Below are 24,070 nucleotides of genomic sequence, written 5' to 3' on the forward strand. Positions count from 1 at the left end.
AGAAAAAATGAACACCTCATTAACCCATTTTCCACAGAGTAACATTCTCATAATGGGTGCCACAGTTATATGAACGAAGGACAAATTGTAAAGGGGATAGACTTAGACAATTAGAAGATTGATTTATCAAGTAAAAACCTGCATTTTCAATGAGTACACAAAAAGTAGTCATCAAGTAAACATACTGAGAAACAAAAAACGTGAAACAATACTGTAAATTTGAAAATGCAATGTTTTGCGAATTACTGAAATAAAACCAGCTGTCATGTGAAAGATGAGGTTGTATCAAACAATCCTTGCAAACAAACTATCATAGAGATTACTGGTCAAAAATAAAGGTTTTTCATTACCATGTGATAAATCACTTTTACTGAAGGAGTCTATAAAGTGGAAATGTTCTAAATATTTACCCAAGAGATGCTTTTTTAACTACGCTATGATTATGTCATGTAGGTAAAATAGCATTAATACCAACAAATGATTAAACACAACTAACCAACACAAGTTTGCCTTAATTTGGGTACGAGATTAAAATAACACCAACGAATCTTTGAACACATCTAGCATAACAAGTTTGCTTTAAATTGGGTACAAGAATTGTTAAATAAACCTGCATGTCGGTATTACAGTGACAAAAAAACACATATTTCGATTTGATTCATGTAAAACAGAAGTGTGTGGTGCGTATAATAAAATGAAATGTCACCCTGTGAGTGATGAAAGAAAAAAAGAAACATGTTGTTATATGCATCAATGATTTGGCTGACACTTCAGTGAGCTTATTTGACCCACACTATTCTTCCACAATCAATCACTTTCTTTCATGTTATCCAAGGCACTTTTGAATCACCTTTGGAATGTTTCTGTTGATTTTTTTCATGTGTCTAATCAGTTTTCCAGACGTTGAACTACAACAAAAAATAAGATATAAAGTGTATGCAACATTTAATTTGACAATTAGGAGAATGCACAAAAAATGCTTTAGTTTAGCCAGTAGAAATGAAAAAACCAGGATCACACTAGAGATGAGCTACCACATTGTTAAACATGCCTACAAAACAAACAAATGAACATCTGCTAAAATTATAGAAACAGTTGAGAATGACAACCCCACTTACTGTCTATAATTGCTTTTCAAATCCAATGTTCCAAGTCCTTCATTTGATAGTGTGCTGGGTCTGAGTTTGCTTCATGAAGCACTAGAAATGCTTTCTCAGCCCTGAACTGTCACTTATCATCACTCCATTTGTTATCAGGAATGTGGATGGCCATAAGATACAACAACCTTGGCCAATTTTGTATTTTACAGTTTACAATCGAAGAGAATGCCATTTCATGCAAAACCCATTTCACTTGCGCTTATTTCCACAGAAAATATAATATTTTTCAATAAAAAAAAAATTAATGCTTCTTGACCATTGCCGATAAAATCGGGCAGTGTTATAACACATTAGGGTTGCCATATTTTATAAAACACAATCCCTGACAAAATTTATCTCGGTTGCGTCACCCGATCCGTCTGGAAGTCCCCGATTAAAATCGGCTGTGGTACGCAGAATAATGCGTTTCTTATCGGGCGGGATTAGAATCTTTAGAACCTGTGTTATAACACAGCCCGATTGCGGACGGTTTTATCGGTAATGGCAGTGGAGCATTAAATTTGTTTTTTATTGGCAAATATTATTTTTGCTGTGATAATAATCGCAGGTAAATTGGGTTTTATATCAAAATGGCAGTTAATTGTAAAACAGCAAGACAAAAACAAATGCATTCTAAGCTGTGAAATGAATATGTTAAACACTAAAATGAGCCAAGAATCAAGATTGAAGTACCTGATTGGCATCAAGGTTCTGGCAATGAAGCAATGCAAAGAGACCTTTCAGTGAGAAGAATTTCAAGTTATTACCTTTGTATGAAGCAAAGTGAGGACCAGCACACTGTCATATGAGGGCTTGTAGATTGGATTTGAATTGAAATGATTTACTCTTTCTGTATTTCTGGCTGATGTTATTTTGAATTTTAGCACAGTTAAAAACCCCAATATTGAATATTAACTCTGTTTTATAACACTTAGACTGCTTATTGGTGACTAAACTCAAGCCTCTTTTGTTTAACCCATAATTGTCAAGTCAAATGAGCATACACTTTATCTTTATTTTTTTATTGCAGTTCACCATCCGGGAAAAATGCTTAAAGCTTGAAAAAATCAACAGAAACATTCCATATCAAAAAAATTGAAGAAACTCTTTCATTGCGGAAGAATTTTGTCGACAAAAACAGCTCTCTCTTAAAGTGTCAGCAAAATCATTGATGTATACGACCTGTTACTTGCCTCACAGGAGAAAATTGTGTGTCGAGATATGCACCACATACTTTAGTTTTACATGAATCAAATCGGAATATGTGTTATTTCTTTTCCACTGTTCTACCTGCCTGCAAGTTTATTTATTAGTTCTTATACCCAAATTAAGAATTTGTATTCAAACATTTGTAGGCGTTGATATTATTTTACCTCCATGGTGATTATGGTCTCATATAAATTCTGAGAATGTTTTGCACTCTGATGTAGAATCGGACAGTGAAGTGATTCATCAGACATAAATTGAGAACCTCTAGTTTTGACCAGTAGTCTGCATGATAGCATGTTGTAACAATTGGGTGGTTCAACCTCATCTTTCACATGATATCCGGTTTAATTTTCTTGATAATTCAGCAAATCATTACATTTTCAGCTGTACAATATTGTTTCACCTTTTTGTTTTATTTTAGTCTGTTTACTTAAAGATCCTTGTTTAGTATGTACTATGTAAGTTACTTGTAAATGCAGGTTTTAACTGACCAATCAACCAATTGCTGTGAATGTAATTATTTGTTCTCTTCCCATTTATTTCTGCTTCATATAACTATGGGACTCAACTTGAAAATGTTGAAGTGTGGAAATTGGGTTCATAAGGTGCTTTTTCCATCAATAAAGTGTTGTCCTCACTGTGCATTTGGTGTTTCATCATTTTCATTAGTACAGGCTTTAACGTGTTTGAGACCACTAACGGCTTGAGGTATATGTAAACGGTTTTTACACGCCAACTCTAAACAACATTCAGCAAACGCTTGCAAAATATCGTTTAAATCTGATCATAACCTCGTAAATGAGAGACGTGCATCATAAGCGAACGCAGGGCATGACCGCTTTAAAAATGATTTTTGCGCTGTCGAATTATGTAGCCTATAAAAGCTCCAGATGACAAACGGTTTAAGATAGACACAAACGGTTTTCACAGGTCAATTCTAAAATACATCCAGTAGAGGCATACAAAATATCGTTTGAATCTGATCATAACCTCGTAAATGAGAGGCGTGCATCATAAGCGAATGCAGGGCGTGACCGCTTTAAATATGATTTTTGCGCAGTCAACCAATGGTAGATACAATCTCCAGATGTTAAACGGTTTAAGATAAACACAAACGGTTTTCACAGGTCAACTCTAAAATACATCCGGTAAAGGCATACAAAATGTCGTTTGAATCTGATCATAACCTCGTAAATGAGAGGCGTGCATCATAAGCAAACGCAGGGCATGACCGCTGTAAAATGATTTTTGCGCGGTCTACCCATATAGCATGTACAGGCTCCAGATTTTAAACGGTTTAAAGTTATTATCACATTTAAACGATGTTTTGTATGCGTTTACTAGCTGTATTTTGGAGTTGACCTGTGAAAACCGTTTGTGTTTATCTTAAACCGTTTAAAATCTGGAGCTTGTATAGGCTAGATTGGTCGACTGCCCAAAAATCATTTTTGAAGCGGTCATGCCCTGCGTTCGCTTATGATGCACGCCTCTCATTTACGAGGTTATGATCAGATTTAAACGATATTTTGTATGCCTTTACTGGATATATTTTAGAGTTGACCTGTGAAAACCGTTTGTGTTTATCTTTAACCGTTTAAAATCTGGAGCTTTTATAGGCTACATAATTCGACAGCGCAAAAATCATTTTTAAAGCGGTCATGCCCTGCGTTCGCTTATGATGCACGTCTCTCATTTACGAGGTTATGATTAGATTTAAACGATATTTTGCAAGCGTTTACTGAATGTTGTTTAGAGTTGGCGTGTAAAAACCGTTTACATATACCTCAAGCCGTTAGTGGTCTCAAACACGTTAAAGCCTGTACTAATGAAAATGATGAAACACCAAATGCACAGTGAGGACAACACTTTATTGATGGAAAAAGCACCTTATGAACCCAATTTCCACACTTCAACATTTTCAAGTTGAGTCCCATAGTTATATGAAGCAGAAATAAATGGGAAGAGAATAAATAATTACATTCACAGCAATTGGTTGATTGGTCAGTTAAAACCTGCATTTACAAGTACATAGTACATACTAAACAAGGATCTTTAAGTAAACAGACTAAAATAAAACAAAAATGTGAAACAATATTGTACAGCTGAAAATGTAATGATTTGCTGAATTATCAAGAAAATTAAACCGGATATCATGTGAAAGATGAGGTTGAACCACCCAATTGTTACAACATGCTATCATGCAGACTACTGGTCAAAACTAGAGGTTCTCAATTTATGTCTGATGAATCACTTCACTGTCCGATTCTACATCAGAGTGCAAAACATTCTCAGAATTTACATGAGACCATAATCACCATGGAGGTAAAATAATATCAACGCCTACAAATGTTTGAATACAAATTCTTAATTTGGGTATAAGAACTAATAAATAAACTTGCTGGCAGGTAGAACAGTGGAAAAGAAATAACACATATTCCGATTTGATTCATGTAAAACTAAAGTATGTGGTGCATATCTCGACACACAATTTTCTCCTGTGAGGCAAGTAACAGGTCGTATACATCAATGATTTTGCTGACACTTTAAGAGAGAGCTGTTTTTGTCGACAAAATTCTTCCGCAATGAAAGAGTTTCTTCAATTTTTTTGATATGGAATGTTTCTGTTGATTTTTTCAAGCTTTAAGCATTTTTCCCGGATGGTGAACTGCAATAAAAAAATAAAGATAAAGTGTATGCTCATTTGACTTGACAATTATGGGTTAAACAAAAGAGGCTTGAGTTTAGTCACCAATAAGCAGTCTAAGTGTTATAAAACAGAGTTAATATTCAATATTGGGGTTTTTAACTGTGCTAAAATTCAAAATAACATCAGCCAGAAATACAGAAAGAGTTGAGTTTAGAAAGGCAGTAACAAGGCAGCCACTTACTGTAAATCATTTCAATTCAAATCCAATCTACAAGCCCTCATATGACAGTGTGCTGGTCCTCACTTTGCTTCATACAAAGGTAATAACTTGAAATTCTTCTCACTGAAAGGTCTCTTTGCATTGTTTCATTGCCAGAACCTTGATGCCAATCAGGTACTTCAATCTTGATTCTTGGCTCATTTTAGTGTTTAACATATTCATTTCACAGCTTAGAATGCATTTGTTTTTGTCTTGCTGTTTTACAATTAACTGCCATTTTGATATAAAACCCAATTTACCTGCGATTATTATCACAGCAAATATAATATTTGCCAATAAAAAACAAATTTAATGCTCCACTGCCATTACCGATAAAACCGTCCGCAATCGGGCTGTGTTATAACACAGGTTCTAAAGATTCTAATCCCGCCCGATAAGAAACGCATTATTCTGCGTACCACAGCCGATTTTAATCGGGGACTTCCAGACGGATCGGGTGGTTGCGTGAACCCAGTTTTTCTCAAACTTTAAGTCTAAATGTGTTAACGTAAGCCTGAATGTGTATGTCAGAAAAACGAAAGTTGATTGCAGGATTTTAGCTAGTTATGCAAAATTGCGCATAACAATGATCCAAATTTGACATCACAGACAAGACAAAAACATTACAATTGTGCGCGAACAATGGCATTTTTGTTAGTTGTCATGCAATAAAGCCTATTGTTTAACAATGGAGACGGTCGATTCTCACTTTCACTTTGATTTGAACTTATCCAGTTGCACAAACTGACGCCAAAAAGGATATAGAATTACTTCCACCTTTTCGCGGTCCCCGCAAAATGCCCCAAAGGACCGCGGACCCAGTTTGAGAACCGCTGCGTTAATCATTTTTGCGATCCAAACACTTCTATTCCGGAATAAATTAGAATATTGGGAAGTCACACGGACGGCGACACGAGAAAACGTTACATACGATATTTTGATCCTGGTCAATTAACTTTCTGCGTAGGCTTCTGTGTGGTTAAGTTTTTTTTTTTTTTAAACACACACAGGGCCCTTTTTAAATTTGAAGAAAAATGCCACTGTAAAAATGTTTTTATGTCTCACCCATTCGACTTTTAGTTGTTAGTTACTTCCCTGCATATTAGGTACACAGTTAAGGAAATGAAATTTCCCACGTCCACACGTAGCATCGAATGCTGTTTTTTCTTGAGACGCGGATTTTTATTTGTGTATTTAACGCATCCTGTTAGTAACAAACAGGTATTGTTACGCGCGCACACACACCAAACAGTAACTTGTACGTTAACCTGCGCGCCGCCAGTTTACCTTTTTTCGTTTCATGGTATAGACGCGGTTGTAGCTAACTACTAGCAGCTTTTCGTTGGTACATTAATTTCATATTATATATATATATATGTATTTTTTCCTAAATTCCTGACTTTTAAGTACATTTTAACATTTCTCCCTGACGCATATTTAAAAACTAAATTTCCTGACATGTCAGGGAAAACCCTGACGAATGGCAACCCTAGAATACTTTTAAAGTGTATTTGCGTTGTTATTGAGTTCCAAGGTAGTTTTATCATTTGCAGTTGAAATTGTTCATAAGTATTATCAAGTTTTCAGATATTTTACTTATTACTTAATGTATAAATCTGTTTGAAATGGTATGTAAATTTACAGGTTTTGTTTGAACCATTTTGTAGTGTAAAAATTTCAATATATTGTGCTTTTAATGCAATGCATGTTGCTCTTTTAATTGCTTTTATGATGTCTCTTTGAAAAACATTACTTTTTAGATGTTCTACACTACACTTGTTGCCATCAAGGTGCCAACAGAGAGAAAATAGCCAACGCAATAAAACGAGTGTTCAACAGAGTGGCTGATTGGGATGGCGGGAGGCAGCAACACATGAAATCTACAGAACAAGCTTGAAGGAACACCTAATGGTCGTTTCATTGTGCTTATTCGTTGGAATAAAAGAGAATTTCTTACAATAACGTGGTATTTATTTATAAGGTTAACTCAGATTATGTACTTTACAAGTAATTTCTTGCATAAATCAAGTGTGGCATTGCGCAGTGCCTTGTTAGAACAAGCTAGGTTCTTACATACAAAGCAGCACAAGGACCTTAACTGGCCGTGGTTGCATTTGAAACATATATGCCAAACATATACGTCAGGACTATGCATGGGTTTAGCATATGGCCCAAGTCTTCTGAAGAGGGAAAACGAACATAAATTGCAGAAGGGCCCTACATAAATTTTTGCTTGGGTGGAAGCCCTCGAGAGGGTTACGAAATGGCTCGACGCGATTTATATGAAAGGTACGGACAGCCCCATATAATAGATCAGCGCTGCGAGGATTTGCTACAGGATGTCCCGAGACTGACTTCCAATGACCCAGTCGGTCTCGAGAAACTGGCCGTACTGCTCCGAAATTGCTGTGCATCCCTGGAAAAAATAGTTGGTACGTCCATTGTAGACTCAGTGGGATTTATTTCCTCGATTGCTAACAAGCTGCCACTTAAGATGTGGGAGAAATGGGTGTCGGAATCGTTGCATGTCCAGGACAGAACAAATAATGTAGCGTTGTCATAGAGCAAAGCCGAGAAGCCATTTCGATTTTCGGAAAATGCCTGTTTCTACCTGCTATGGAAAAGACTGACAGCAGAAGACAGAAGGTATCTGCGTTCAACGTAAACGCTTCAGCTCCGGAGAGTGCCGTCGCAGTTGATTTCTCACGTCTGTGCGCATTCTGTAAAAGGCCTCATCGAATCGACGAATGTATACAGTTTAGACGTAAATCGTACGAGAAGCGAAGAAAGTTTGCAAGAATCAAGGGACTGTGTTACAGGCAATGAGAGTAACGACAATGTTCCCGAATTTCACAATGACTGCATGAATTCCGTTACCAACAGAGAAAGTGATTCGGCACGGAGGCCATCCGCGTACCTGGATATACTTCCTGTTCAAGTACGATGTGGACACAAGCTGGTAAATACATAAGCCTTGATTGACTCAGGTGCTAATAGGACATTTTGCGAACGTCAGATGGCAGAGAATTTGGGTGCTAAAACAACTGCAAATGGGGTGCACTTTACGCTAAACACTTTAACCACGGATCAGCCTGTAGCCGTTGAAACGACTTCCGTGTCACTATTGGTGTTACCACTCAATGGGAGACAAGAGCTAAAACTTCCTGACGTTGTATTGGGACGCCGCTAGTATGGCTATTGAAGGGCCCTTCTCTGGAGACACAGGCGCATGTGGAGAAAGAATCCAGCCTTTACTTGATGGCGTTTTCCGCGGATGTTGAAACTGACTATTTAAGAAACGTACTTATTAACGATGAAGGAAGCTTCCCAGGTGGAAAATTTTCCCCTTTTCATACATGTAATATCATTGAACTTATTTGGTTCGGACTTGGATGGGGTGCGAACTTCCGAGATTTATCATTGTGTTATGACACGAAAGGTAACACTTTCAAGCATAATTTCAAGTATGATTTTCTATGATGAATCATGCTTGAACGTCGCAGAATCTCTGGTAATCCAGACATAAATAGGGATAAGTCATAGATAAATCATCCTAAATATCCATGTTTGAATCTTCTCCGAACTAATCCCCAAAAAAGTAGGCATCTTATCGTATTTTTATGTTATTGAAAACGAACTTAACGACGATTCATTGTTCTGTGTCCGAATCCGCCCTAACTTCGGTTGAAGAACCACTTGATGACAAATGGGCCTGGATTCGGCCGGCCCGCCTTCCACCCTCCCAGTCGTTCGTTTGAGGTAAAACCACAATTATCTCGCCGTTGATTGTGGTGACCTTTTCATTTTTGTAGTCCGTCAGCTGAAGGACATATGCAAAGTATTACCACATTTTGAAGTCTGGCGTGGTGTTCTTTATTTTATTCATCATATTTTATCTACTTAGCTGAGCCAGTAACACAAAAATTGCTCAATAGATTCATAAAAGGCTGGCGTTTATGCAAACAGCATGGCCATATAGCTCACTGAGGCAGTAAAAGATCCGGGCATGATTGAATCACCGCCAGTGTATGTGACAGTGCGAGGATACCAACCGCTGAGCGCTGCGCCTCTTAGGTCATAACCTTGCCTATTACTCCCTTCGTGTCACATCGTTTTGCGTGTGGGGCACAACAGTCAGCGTTCAAACATTTTTTGGTCTTGCGGCCGAAATTTCAACAACCAATGAAAAACACACTGTGTATTTATGTTTTGATTTTCAATGCATTTGGGTGGGTAAACCCAACTATCTTTTAAATGCTTTGAATTGTACCAAGCATCTAAATAGGCAGTTTCTTGGCGACTTTGTCAAATATTGCTGTTTGAATTTTTACATTTTGGAATCCGGCAAGTTTAAAACAATGTGCTCTAGAAGGAGACCCACACCAAAAGTAGATGGTTTAAAAACCAAACAGATATGTTCAAATGGTGAAAACAAGCATTGCAACATACCGATCAGAAGGTTGTACAACTTGCTGTCTTTAAATGCCTTTTTGTTGTGTTGGCGTTTGTAGCCAAGACCAGACCATGAATAAGTGACCAGCAACTCCTTTTTCACGAAGAGGCGCAGAAACTCTCGAATTGTGCTGCGCAATCCTTTTCCTTCCACCCTCAATGCTATGGCTTGTTGGTCCTAAAAAAAATGTTTTTAAATATTTTGCAGAAAATTGTTGTAAGTAAATCTACAAACCTCAATACTTTCAATGGTTTCATGTAGTTCTTCATCATTAGCAGCAGGTTCAACCATGCTAGAATCATAGAATGACAATTAGATGAACTTTGTAAGTTGTTCATCTCTCCAATTTTTTGCACTAGCACATCTCTAGTAAAAGAGAGGTCAGTGCGAAGGCCAGCTATTTGGGTAAGAGACCTTCTCACATCTGCTTGTAAGCCCTTAACACAGTGCCAGATTTCTGTGTATTCAGTGCCTACTGGCAAAGAGGGGGGCAATTTTCTAAAAAAAAACACTTTAGACAGATAATGTTAGACAGATAAACACTAATTTCCTGTACCGTTTTTGTGCTTTTTTTCCTGGCGAAAATATAATATCACGGGGTCGCCTAAAAGGTATCCGATGTCCGCATATGCCTTTTTAATACAGCGATCAAATGAATCTGAAAAATGTTAGTTGTTGTCATTCACACTTGTTTATCTTTACTATATTGCAACATAGGTGCTTGGAACTTACTGGATTGACACAGCACCTCACATTTGTATGCTTTCCAATTCTCCCCTGGAGCGACTTTGTCCCTTGCTTGCTGTGTTGAATGTTGCCACCTGCAGGCCGTTTGCATTTAGTGTCAGAAACCATCCAACTTTGATGAACCAAATCAGATTGGCCAGAGGAAAACTTTACAAATACAAATTCTTTCATTTTTGCTAAATTTCTAAAAACAAAATTTTCAACTTGAGTGAATAAGTTCAATAGCAACAAACTCCGCCTTGTAAGGCAGCATAACACATTTCACAACATTACTATTCAAATTAACCACACAAATTTTGTTATCTAATGGCCCCAGCCTGTAAACTCCAACAGACACATATGAAACAGGTTTCGGCCGAATAATTTGTTGCGATCCGGCCGAAACCGAATCTTTTACGAACACAAATTTTAAGCGTAAAACGTGTCTTTTTTGCTTATTAAGCTCCACGCAATCTTTCAAAAGCCTAAACATAACGAAAATCGCGTCAATTTTTACCTTTTTCAACACATTATCGTTTTTCTCACTGTAGTTTTTAAACCTCACAGAACTTAAATGAGGACGAAACAGAACTATTCTGCACTAATTGCATGGTACATAAACATGTTTTCATGTCAAACGCGTGGCGTACGGCTTCGCGTGACGTCATAAATGATTCGATTGATTCGGCCGAATTTATTCGGCAAAACCGCCGAATATTCGGTTTCGGCCGAATCGAATCGTTTTTTCATCATGGCTAAACTAATGAAATTTCTATTGCAAGCTGCCCAACCCTTGATATAGGTTTATCGAACGACATGTACACGTGCCAAATCGTGACATGTGTGTATTGCATGATATGCGGTGCGTTAACCAGCTGGGTATATGCAAACGTACACGGCAAAATAATGGAACCACATACACAAGACTAAATTATTAGATTGTGTTGACTGCAAAAGTGTGGCATGCAGTCAATTTTAGGGCGCATGCATAAAGAAAGATTTCGTTTTTACTTCTGTGAGGTGTTTTTTTTTACTCTCACATAAAGTACAGTGCGACCGAAGCAGCGCACAAGTCATGTATCGTACAAAGTGATATAAACTAAAAGTTACATCCTACACAACACAAAACATATTGTATGACTTCAACAAACAAAAATGCGATATTACAAAATTTTGGCTAATTGAGGTTGCCAGCTGCATGCAAAATATTATTGATGACAATATATCAATCAAAATTCAATCCCTTTTTGCTTAACGCCTTGGTGAAACTAGAACACTTTTAGGACCAAGAGAAGGGGGTGCAGCTGACCGCACCCTGCTGTTTGGTCATTATTTCTAAGCCATTTCATAAAAGCGTGGTGGCTTTTTGTACATTTGATTCAATGCAATACATTCTACGAACTGTTTTGTCGACGATAACTGTATTTTTTTTAAATCAAACTAAAGTTCATTCCTATTGGACTGCGAGAAGTCCTACCCAAGTCTTTTTTACGTCCGATCGGAAGAAAAAATACGACAAGGTACCAACGGCCATTAAAACGCGGTATTCTGAATCACACAACCGGATAAATGATTTTACTAAAAGGGAAACGGATAATTTTTTACAATTTTTGAAACAAAAACAAGCACAAGTAAATCTAGGACGTAAGCCAAAATTGTGCGTTTTGAGAGGCAGGCATAAGGTGACCGCCCTGCATTCAAAAATCTGAACTATCAGGATGACATATACAACATACAACAACGACAAGCACTGATTTTATGCAATTAGTTAAAAGTTACTTGGCTATGTTTTGGCACAAAAATATTGTGCAAACAAAAGAAAGCTATTAGGAGCTAGCTAGACAGATGCACATGACGCAATATCAGTTTCGCCATTTTTTGTGTTTAACTGTCCAACTCAAAATTGTGCAAAAATTGTCCACCTATTCACGTAGTCTGGTTGATCACATATCCCATACAAGATGTAAGTCTAAAAAATAGTGTTTATTGAAAGCACACAAGGAAAGAATCAAAATGTTTTGTTGAAATCGGTAGACATATGGTCACGTTTTATTACAAACATTAGTCTCACTTACATTCTTTAAAATTATTATTCCCCATAGTTCCAACTATAGATTCTTCAACTGTTGCTCCAGGCATGTAAACGTGCTGAATATGTTTGCTGTTGTCGACTATATTAAACTGTAAGTGTACTGCATACTTAACATGATTTCATTGGTAACTTTACTTTGAAAACACTAACCCAGGGGTGGGGAACCTGTCCTGTGAAAGCCGACATGTGTCTTTTTGGGGCAGTAAGTGCGGTCTTCCATGTCTAAATAAATTTTAAAAACCTTGACATTGTACGCTGCATCAGTCGAAGAGAAATGTGTGAAAAATGCCACTTTTATTCACCTTTATACAGTGTTTATAAAACGTTCAATGGCCTTTGTTAATCAAAAGGTTCCCCACCTCTGCACGAATTTATCCTCTTGCAAAGATGTGCCAGGATGATTATTATTTTTTGTTTGAAGAAAGGTGATAAAATTAACTAAAATTCTTACCTGGGCAAAAAGTTTTTGTGTCAAGACAGTTTTCTCTGTCGAATCCTTTTTGTTGTTGGAAGTGTTTGGTTCTAGATTTCCCATGTTCGAGGTGTTTGTTTTCAGCTAAGCTTAAAAAACAAAATAATATTCAGTGCAAAATAGCGCGTGCGGTGCATTTGCTTGTTGGAAATAGTGTATTCTTTTAGTAACAACAGAGTAAATAACGCCGAAAAGACAAGATGCATGTTACGCTGCAAACTCACAAGTAGTTTTTCAAAAACAAAATGCGGTTGTCAAAAGTCTTGCCGGTTTGAGTTGACTTTATAGACACCTCTATCTTTTGGTTTACTAAACTTTCTCCATTTTTGTTGTATAGGGAAAACTCTGCATGAGACTTTGATGCGTCATAAACGTTAAGCATGTGTGCAACTGCAGGATCTATATTTACATCCTCTCCACGAACATTCACCTGGACGTTCTGATCATCATTTCTGCAAAAACAGCAACCAGGACACTTATTATTCGACTTGGTGTTTTGTATGAGGTAACATAGGTTCTGTATCATTTTGCATGTCGAATCACTTTAACTCAGGGGTCTTCAACCTTTTTGGCTCAATCGCCCCCTTGCCAAGGCACTGACTCCAAATCGCCCCCTATAAGATTGTTATTTGTATAAAAGTTCTGTTTTTTGAGCAGACGTGGGCGGTTAGATTCACCCAGCAACACGACAGCTTCAGTTCACAGCTAACACCTAATTTAATTGCTACTCCAACACGCAAGGTCCATTTCACGCAATTCTTCTAACTAACGCATCTAAGATTTGTTAAAATTTATTACATCATAGACAAAACAATATTACGATTATGCGCCTATAATCGCATTTTTGTTGAAAACAATCGCCCATTACTCTGTAGAGAATCCTAAATGATACAAATACTTCGCAGTTAAGGAAGTGGTTGTAAGAAGTGTGAAAGCGAAACAAGTTTGAGGTAAAGCTCATTACCGTTGTATTAAAAAAGTATGGACCGTCACCATACATAGCCTCAATAAAGTGTCCCGTGTGGCAAATTAAATGCCCAACCTTGCTCTCGAGATCACAAAAAGTACAAACAATCACCAGTAAACACAATGTATTCAAATAGCAGCATGTTTAAGCTGATACGTCCCTTATCACTGGTGTCTGTTTGCAACACGAATTATATCTGCTTGTAAGTTAAAGTTAGCTGAGTCTCACAGTTCTTGTACATATTTATACAATGAGTAATGTTGAAATCGCCCCCCAACTTCCAAAATTGTCACCATCGCCCCCTCGGAAGACGTAATCGCGATATCGCCCCCGTTAAATAACCCTGCTTAACTAAACGATTACCTGACACGAAAGGTTGTTTCCGGGAATTGGATGAAGGTGGATTCGATGGATTTTGCTGTGTCAATGTTATGTGCAAGGAAAACCTGCATATGTATATGTGAAGGTTCTTCGGGCGGAAAAACAGCGACAATCAACGACTTTTCGATTTCCAATGTTAGAAGTTGTTTTATGGAGACTACCAATACATCAAAACTGTAACATAGACATAGTGTACAACAAAAAAAACTTATGTTATGCATTTAGACTATACAATGTAAAATGCCTTCTTCGGAACTTAAAGAACTGCTGTCCTTTTCTCATAAAAACATGTTGAAAAGTCGTGAAATTCAAAGAATCGTTGGATTCGCGCAGCTGAAATTAAAAGCAAATATTTTTTTTCAAAAATACTGACGTAACAATGCTCCTGTACCGCAACTTCAACCAGGTTGTCTTGTCCTATTCGAAACCAAGTTGGAAGGGTAATTTCGACATCCTCCTTGAATCTAAATCCATGTGGCTCGCATTGCAATACTGGAGTAATTCTGCGCTAAAAGCATCAAATAATGTTCGGTAACACACTGCAATTATTGTTAAGTTTAGTTTATTTACATTGTTAGTGAGTAAAAGGTTTGCTTATTTCGGCCTATTTTGATTTCAGTCGATTTGTTTTGTTTCTTCTTCTTTGCCGTTTGTTTACCCTCTTTTGTCTAAAAATGTTTGATGGATGGTGATAAGTTTTTAGTAGGTGTGCCATATGTTTAGTTTGACTTGCTTTCCCCAGTATTTACCCCGCAAGCCCTCTAAAGGTCACCCCCGCCAAACGAAAGTTCCTGTCCTGTTTTGTAGAAGATCAGGAACTTGGCCCAGTGGACCTGCGCGACTGACCCACCTACAAAAGTAACAAATGGTCTCCTTAAAACACATCTAGTGGTAAAATATTTTACAGGACTGTTGATTTGGTTGTTGTATTTTGGTGTTTTACAATTAAATTCTTTCGAAGTATGTCACTAGCTCCCTGAAATCGGTATTTTTTTTAACAATGTCCGACTTAATAAAATTTGGACAGCTGAAACAGTTCTGTTTTTTAACGAATCTCTCGCAGGCAATAAAATGTATAAAAATTTGGATAGTTTATAGAATATCCTATTTTTAAGTCGTCGATTGTTATTTAACCCCGTTTCCCCACGATGTGCTCCACTCGCTTGGTGAAATAATCGTAGCAACCTTCGTCACGATGTGCTTAAAATTTAAACTGCCCGGCTACATATCTTTTGTCAGTTTTTAATTGAATAAATGCTTGTAGGTCTACGTTTAAAACTTACTGCTTCTCCAGGGAGGTTAACTTCGTGGAAGAAAGAGGTTACGTGAATGTCCACATTCTCGTCAACAGCGCTTGGGGGAATAACAATCTCACAACCTCCAACTTTTATTGTCCCTCCCAACGAGCCAACTGTGTTCATGCTGTGTTGTGCTTTCCAGTTTAGTTTCTCTGTAGCTATTTCGTTTGTGGTAAGAGGCACGCCGGGCTTAAAGGAAATAATAGTATTGCTTTGTACTATCGTAACACGTGCAACTGTGTATGGAATATAAAGATGTAGGCCCAAGACAGAACATGAAAGAAAGCTCATTTTTTACCAAATTTAACTTGTAAACAAAAATTATTGGCAAAATCACGGCCGTTCGTAAAACAAGAACCTGTGACGCGACAGTCAAATCGAAAAGCTTATGCACTCGTTTCAATGTATGCAAAGAATCTTAATAGCCGACTCATCAGTTTAAAACAGGTTACGTCACAAAACTAGCATTATACTTTTTTGAAATAGTCCGGACCCTTCCCTATTGCGCTTTTACTTGAGTGGACAGACCCTCATGCATTATGTTAAAAAAAGTTTAATACCTGAACTTGGCTGGTTGATGGCATATCAACTGCAATTAAAACATGATTTTTGTTAAAAACGCTCAGGCAATGGTCTTTTAGTTAAGTCCATTAATTCTGTTCCATCACAAACATTGCTTTAATAATTGCTCCGCCGTGTAAATATTCTGCTCGTTTTTACTCTGGTCAACTTTGTTAAATTACATGCAAGTAGAGCATTTTAGCCAGTTAATTGTGTGACTTACCTAAAACAGTTGGCAATGTACTGATTTTTTTAAATGTCTGCAAAAATATAATGATTCAGATGTGAAAAACAAAAACACTTTTTAGCAAAACTACCTGCTTTGCAAATGCATCCGGTAAACAAAAACATTTCCTAAAGATCGCTTCGTTATGTGAAGCAAGTTCAATTTGAAATTTGGTGTCCATATTTGTGTGGCGATTTGGGTAATAAGGATTCGTGACTCAATCATAGTACTTTTAAACAAATCGGGCAATAGCAAGCTTTTTGGATCACATTTTATCCATATTGGGTATTTGGTAACCCTGAACACAGCAATATCGTGTCGATTCCTGAAAATTCAAATTAAGTTTCATTTTGCTCTCTTGTTGTTGAAATGTGACTTTAAAAACAAAACTTGCTCTCTTGTTGTTGAAATGTGACTTTAAAAACAAAAACTGGTTTTAGCATTTCGTTTGTACAATTGAAACTTTATGTACAATAAGGTACAAATGTCTGTGCGTAAATTTGTTTTAAATGCATGACAAAATTGCCAAAGTTTTAAGTGCGGATAATAATTGCTCAGCTTAACTTTAAGATAAAAGGACAGAATCGAGAATGTCCACACAAACTGTTTTTAACATCTCATCGTTACCTTATAACAAACGTATTCATAAAAATTATCTTCCTTTTCTTCGCATTTTGCTGCCAATCAGTGTTTTTCAACACGGAAACACTTATTTTATCGAAAACGGAAACAATGAGAACATGTGTATGTGGCTCTTTTGTTTTCCATATCTCGCTCAATTCCAATTTTACCATTTTGACTTTTTGGGAGGATAACTCACTTTTTGGGGTCAATTTTGAAAAAGACCTAACAAAACAAAACAAAACAAAAATATTTTAAAAATTGTTAAAGCAGGAAGAGTTTTGTTTTTGTAAGATACAAAAATAGGATTTTAATTAATCGAAAAAATCTGAAACAGTATCATTGAGTTTATGTAGTGAACGACAACGAAGGGACACAACACAACTTCCATAAAAATACACAGTTCCTTGGCAAGTCAATCTTGAAAGCTCTGCACCCACCAGCGGGGGAAGATTATGCCTGGGACCAGACAGGGGGACCCGGATCCTAATTTAAATAATAAAAGAAAAATCACACTTACATTTCACCTGGTATATTCAAGTGTTGTGGTCTTAGTCGAATGCAAATGCTAGTAATGATAACTTGCTAATCCAAATAATTAAAGACGTTTAAACCAGTTCCTGTACCCTGCCGAAAAATAAATTTGAGAGATTTTACCATTTAAACGTGGCTAAAAAAGGTTTGATTATCCATTAATAAATTCCCGATGTTTAAACAGAAACGGAACTTATAAGTTGGTTTAAAAACACCTCATTGTCATTTAGTCCCACGTCTTAAATAAACCGACTGTGGATAAAAAAACTAAGTTAACAGACAAATAAGCTTGTCCTTTCCTAAGCGTCATTGGGTTTAATTTACTATATCGTGGTTTACAACCTAGGCCAGTTGCACGTATTCTAACGCAAGGGTTTTTGTAAAGCGAACGTAGCGTCATTGTTAATCACGAAGTTAAATCGCAAGTACTGGAATTCTTTTGTTTGGATATTGTTTTCTTGTTCACTCGGGGGTAACACGTTCAATAAAGTGCGACTTTAAACTGTTTTGCATAGCATTGCTTTCTAGAGTTTAAGAGTAATTATTGCGAAAATACTTCTTGCTTGACATCTTACCTTTAGTTTTTATTACATGTTATCGTATGTTGGATGTAAACCACACATTAAAAGTTGAGGTATCAGTTAAATTCATAACTGGCATCTGTGCAGATCAGCGATCACGGCACACTCATTTATAAATCACAGTACGCCAGGCCCATTGAAGGCGCTATCACTATATGGCAAGACGTAGGCTAGAAAAATCTAGCCTTCGGTGGGATTCGAACCCATGACATGAGTCTTTCCGGGACTCGCGCTCTTTCGACTGAGCTACGCAGGCTCAGTGGAGAATCCGCCGAAAGTTGAATCACAAGCACCACTGCATGCCTCGTATGCTGCACATTTCAGCTTTGTAGTAGGGGATCGCCAGATTGACCAGTATCAGTTAATATGAACATAAATTCATAACTGGGATCAGCCCTGAAGCATCTATGCATACCAGGGATCACGTCACACTCATATATAAATCACAGTACCCCATGCCCATTGAAGGCGCCATACCGAATGAGCTGGTCAACAAGCATTCACTACCATATGGGAAGGCGTAGACTCGCGCTCTACCAACTGAGCTACGCAGGCTCAGTGGAGAATCCGCCGAAAGGTGAATCACAATTCGGTATGGAGCCTTTAATGTGCCTGGCATACTGTGATTTGTGATTGTTGAGGTATCAGATGATCTACAAGTTTTACCCAAACTCACAAAGGTCTTACAATCAGTAGCATCAATTTAAACAACTATCACATAAGACAGGGATGGCGAACCTTTTTAGTTGAATGGGTCAAACATGATATCAAAATTTGGAAAGAAAACAAAGTGGGTCACATATTTTGTTATGTGTCAATGTCAATGCTAAGATGCTTGTTGCTGCATCTTTTTAAGTCTTGTCCTAGGTTGTTTTCAATTTAATACACGCAGCAGTCGAATCTGAGCTGAGACGATTCCCGACACTTGATTTTATGAAATTCATGCGTGAAAACAAAGATTCCAATGTGGAACCAAACAGTGTCAACAAAGTTACAACAAGTATTGCTCATCCAGCAGTTTTATTGCAAACAATCGACGTTTCGACGTCCTATACAAGACGCCTTCAAATTGTTTCAAAGTTACAACAAATTGTTTCAAGTTGTACGTTTAAATAAACATACCTCACAATTGACTCAACAATCTGTATATTACGACAATAGGTAATCTGGCAAAGGACTTAAAGTTAACTGTTGCGTTGGTTTTTAATCTTGGAAATCTGGTAGCCCCACCTATAGTAATCAGTATACATTTTTGAAACCTTAAGTGGGTCACTGGAATTCACATGGTGGGTCACTTTGTGACCCGCGGGTCAGTGGTTCGCCATCCCTGACATAAGAAATAAGTGAAAAGTCCCCTTTTTGACCCTATAATGATACTTCGTTTTATCCAAGGCCTTATTGCTGGATTTGATTATCACATAGTTTGTTATGATTTGCATTGCCAAAACTGCGATATGCAAACAACCTTTGTTGCACACAACCAACAAAGTGCTTATTTTAACACCGAACAAAATCTAAACTGAAATTGTTATTGTGTCTTTCTAGGTCAATACAGCGCGAAACTCTTAACTGATTCAATTTGAATTGAAATAATTACCTAGTAAAACTATGAAATTAGCTTTTTTTGTTCGCGTATATAATGGTACATGTTGCTAAACTTCTTAAGTTTTGCCTGGCTGTGGAATAAATGCACTATTAGGACATGTAAATGCTTTAAGTTTCTTTGCTTAGATAATTTCTTTACTGATAAAAATCAACTGCTACTGAATGTACGTGTTTTTCGTTAGTGACCGAGTACGCTTTAAACAACAGCTCTAATGTTAGATTATATTATAACAACAGCTATATTGTTACAGACTTAACAAACTCATCAATCCTTTCTTTGTTTTACATTTAACCCAAATAAAAGCAAACGTTATATTACTCTATGAAGAACTGTTTTCTCCAGTGCCACGGGTTGCTATTATTGTCAGCAATTTTGTTTTCACTTAAGCGACCGTGACATGGTTCAACAATTTCGAAGTGCGTTATAAAAATGGCGATCATAGAAATCAAGTGAGGCGCGACAAAAACTGTATTCTGGTACTACTGCTGGTACGCCGTTACATTTTTGATGAATTTGCGCTTCATTGACATCATGTAGATTTTAAAATAATACATGCTCTATGGCAGTGGTCGTCAACCTATGGGTCGCGACCCTAAGTGGGGTCGCCTAAACTTTTTCTGGGGTCGCGATAAGTCACAGAATTTAATTTATTTCATTTTAAAATTGATCACAGAAAATAAAACGAATATTATGCTAGTTTTAGATTGCAACTTTTGCTCTTGTTTTGTAGTACAGCTTGTTACCTCCTGTTGCATTTAAATCGTGGTAGTAGAAAAACACAAAATGGATTTATCGCGTAACAATGGGTTTGGACAAAATGTATTATGACTCAACACTATAACTTTGTGTTATTTAAGGTGGCACCAGAACGAGTGAATAGTTATTTATGCAGGTGTAGTGTTAAGATATTTCACGCTGTTTACAGTTTGCTTTAGTAACAGTAATTTGTAGCCTGTAAGTAAAGCTTAGCATTATACTAGCATGGCAGCAAAAAATACCAGAAAAAGATTATTTGACGAGGCATTTTGAAACCTTGGTTTTACTGAATTTCATGGCAAACCAAAGTGTGTAATCTGCCATAAAGTTCGGGCAGAAGAATCGATGAAAAAAACAAAAACATCCAGACTACGTGAACACACCAACCGATTTTTTTTAACGTAAATTGCAATCCCTCGCATCACAAGCAGGCGTGATGAAACCATTTACTGCAGTAAACAAAGCTGATGTTTATTCTTCGTGTGTCGCCTCTTATCACATTGCAAAGCAAAAGAACGCCCATACAATTGGAGAAAAATTGCTGATGCCGGCAATAAAGGAAGTAGTGAAAATCATGATTGGAGAAAAGGAAAGCAAAAAATTGGATTCAATTTCACTATCAGCTGCAACAGGAAAACGTAGGATTGAATATATGCCCAATGATGTTCTTGACCAAATTCAAGTAAATGTTTCTCCATGTTGTGCAATTTAATTAAGATGATTCTACTGATGTTGCCGGCCTGTCTCAGCTTTCTGTGTACTTGAATCAATTCGGGAGTGATAAAAAGAGTTCAGGACAAAGCACCATATGCCAAATGGACGCACTGCTTTTGCACAGGCAAGCAATTAATTTATCAGTGAAACTGGATGATACTTTCAATTCTGTAACAAAATATGTCAATTACATTAAAGCGAGGTCACTCAACCAGCGTTTATTTTCTTGTTTGTGTGATGAAATGGGTGCTGATCACACGGGATTGCCATTGCACACAGCAGTGCGTTGGTTGTCACGTGGTCAAGCGAGTTTATGAACTGCGAAACGAAATGGTTCCTTCACGAAGAGAATCATTTGACTGAAAATTTCGGTCATAAAAATTACATTGCAAACGTGGCTTACTTTGCCGTCATATTTAAATCGCTGAAGTGTTTAAATCAATACATATAGGCCCTACATTGTAGGGTTTCGGCTTTATTGATTATACTGCTAAAATTATCGCTTCCTACAAAAAAAAAAAAACTGGACCTGTGGCAAAGTTATGTGAGGCGAAATGAGTTTGACTTGTTTCCAGAACTAAAGCAATACATTGTCGACAGAGATGTGGCTATCTAAGATACCATACTTGGACACCTTTAGCAGCTTTGTAAAAAGTTTAAGCACTACTATAGCAACATTCTGGGGCCGTCCAAAGAACCAAAACTGGATAATATATCATTTTTCTGTCATAGATTTGCCTGACCTGCCTCTCCGTGTTGCGGAAGAATTTACAGAAATGACAGCTGATGAAAAAAATCAAATTTTAAAATTACCCTGAACAACACACGCATAGACAAATAAGCACAACAAGGCTTTTTGTAAATATTGTTGATTGTGTTCATCACACATTTGCAATCTAACGTGGCTCCGATAGTTCGGCGTTTTGCTGTACTCAAGAAAACCCTTAAAATTGTGTTTGTGGCTCATTTTCACTAACCATTTCACTATTTCGTGTTTTTTATGTTAAGAAAAGCCAAAAACTGCAATTATAGAAGTATAGGCTACAATCGCAAATATTGTTGCGCCCGTGACAATCAGGCGGCAGTCCGAGAACTGAAAATTGCACTTTGTCGTTCACGGGATTCGAACCCAGGATACTCCCGGGGAAGAAACCCGATCAGGTTTTGTACATGGGTCAGGCGCGCCAGGCCATTCGGCCAAGTTTCCTGTTGCGCCCGTTCTAGGTCAAACAATCGTGTGAGTTACTATGCTAAACAGAAGTCACAGGGAAAGTTTTTATGCTACTGATAAAATCATTCCGAGTTGAGTTGCGTCTTCGCGACCCCCTCAAAAGTGCTTGGCGACCCCCAGGTTGAGAAACACTGATCTACCCTAAACTTGAAACAGTTGAAGCAGTGATCAAAGTTTTCAACAGCAAACAAGGGGTTGCGTTTTTCGGCTGGATCGCATCATGTCGTCAAGATCGCATCTTTAATTTAGAAGAACTGTAAAAAATTAGGTTCAACTAAAGGACAGGTTATCTTTTACAATCCAGTCCGTAATGCATATTGCCGTTTCGACAGTTCGCTTCGTATTTGTTGGGATAGCAAGATTGTTCTGTTGTGCTATAGATCTGTGTAAAAAGTACAATATTACATCAAAAAACATGTAACTTAAAGTATCTCACTTCCATCCCATAACTGTCACTAAACAATTTTCTCTCATGTAACTCGTCGGCATAATTACCATATTCGTAAAAGTAGAAATCAGAAATTATGTTTGTAATTTCTGTAGATTTTGCATCAAGTCGATTTCACGTCGGGATAAAAATCTAACAGTTGGAAAATGGAGTAAAAACTCATATTGGAATAGATTGCTATTTAATTTGCTTGACAATGCGGAATTGTATTGACTTGTTTTACAAGTTTTTTAACTAAAATATTCTAACAGTCGTCTGTTTTTAGAAGATAATGGTACTTTGAAACATTGCGCAAATTTGCATAAATCTATTTACTGTTTGGTATTGCAAAAAAAATCTCATCTCTGCTAACACCGAGTGGTGTTTGGTTTGAAATATGACGAAACATTATGTCCATTCCCTACAAAAATGTCCACGAATATAAAATCAACGCATGCTTTTGCAACAAAAATATTTGCCTGATATTCAAAATAAACTTGACTTTCAAAATCTGAACTTGTGCAAGTTTCAAATGTTCCAAAAGTATTTTTATCTATCCAATTTTGATAATTTGGAATAAGACAATGTCAAAAAAATTATGTTGATGATGAAAGTACAACAACAAATTTACCCAAGACGTTATCTTTAACTTTGTAAGGCTTTTCATGTGTGACGTCGTAAGAAACCACAAATCATCATAAGTTTCCGAACTGTTAAAATTATTGTTGTTTATAATGGCTGCGAGAATCCATCCACCGCCTGCAGCTACCATGTCACAGTAAGCCTGAAAACAAGAGAAGGGGCAGTAATTGTCTTTCTAGAAATTTACAAGAAGTTACTTGCTGTTTTTGACAATAAACAGGTACGATGATGTAACTGTACCTAAGATTTGCCTAATATTCTTGTCTTGTACCAAACCTACGTTGTACAAAAATAACAGCTAAATACCTAAAAAGCTGATAGTGACTGTTGTATGACTTAGATTCTATCTTGATAACCAGCGTCTCTCAGTTCAACAAATGAACGGGCAGGTTTAGGGAAAGTACCAAGCGGAGATTTTGTTGTCGCACTTCATTTGTGTTAAATATTTCTTGTCTAGTTGTTAGTTGTTTGCGCTGCAAAACAAAACTTAATAAACGACATCGGTCTGGACTATTCTTTGCAAAATTG

At 37.1% G+C, this 24,070-nt stretch overlaps 2 long non-coding RNA genes across 2 annotated transcripts; one reads left to right on the forward strand and one right to left on the reverse strand.

The window, feature by feature from the left end:
• Window positions 1–4,197: 4,197 nt before the first annotated feature.
• LOC145220414 (uncharacterized) lies at window positions 4,198–5,705 on the reverse strand. Its single transcript, XR_013858145.1, has 2 exons — window positions 5,237–5,705; window positions 4,198–5,013 (listed from the first exon to the last, which is right to left on the reverse strand). It is a non-coding gene; the product is annotated as an uncharacterized LOC145220414 (long non-coding RNA).
• A 7,474-nt stretch (window positions 5,706–13,179) lies between these two features.
• Window positions 13,180–20,488, forward strand: LOC145220430 (uncharacterized). The gene is made up of 2 exons (XR_013858171.1): window positions 13,180–13,502; window positions 14,340–20,488. It is a non-coding gene; the product is annotated as an uncharacterized LOC145220430 (long non-coding RNA).
• The last annotated feature ends 3,582 nt before the right edge of the window (window positions 20,489–24,070 follow it).

Source organism: Phallusia mammillata, chromosome 3, assembly GCF_965637545.1.
Source record: "Phallusia mammillata chromosome 3, kaPhaMamm4.hap1.1, whole genome shotgun sequence".
NCBI classification, from domain to species: Eukaryota; Metazoa; Chordata; class Ascidiacea; order Phlebobranchia; family Ascidiidae; genus Phallusia; species Phallusia mammillata.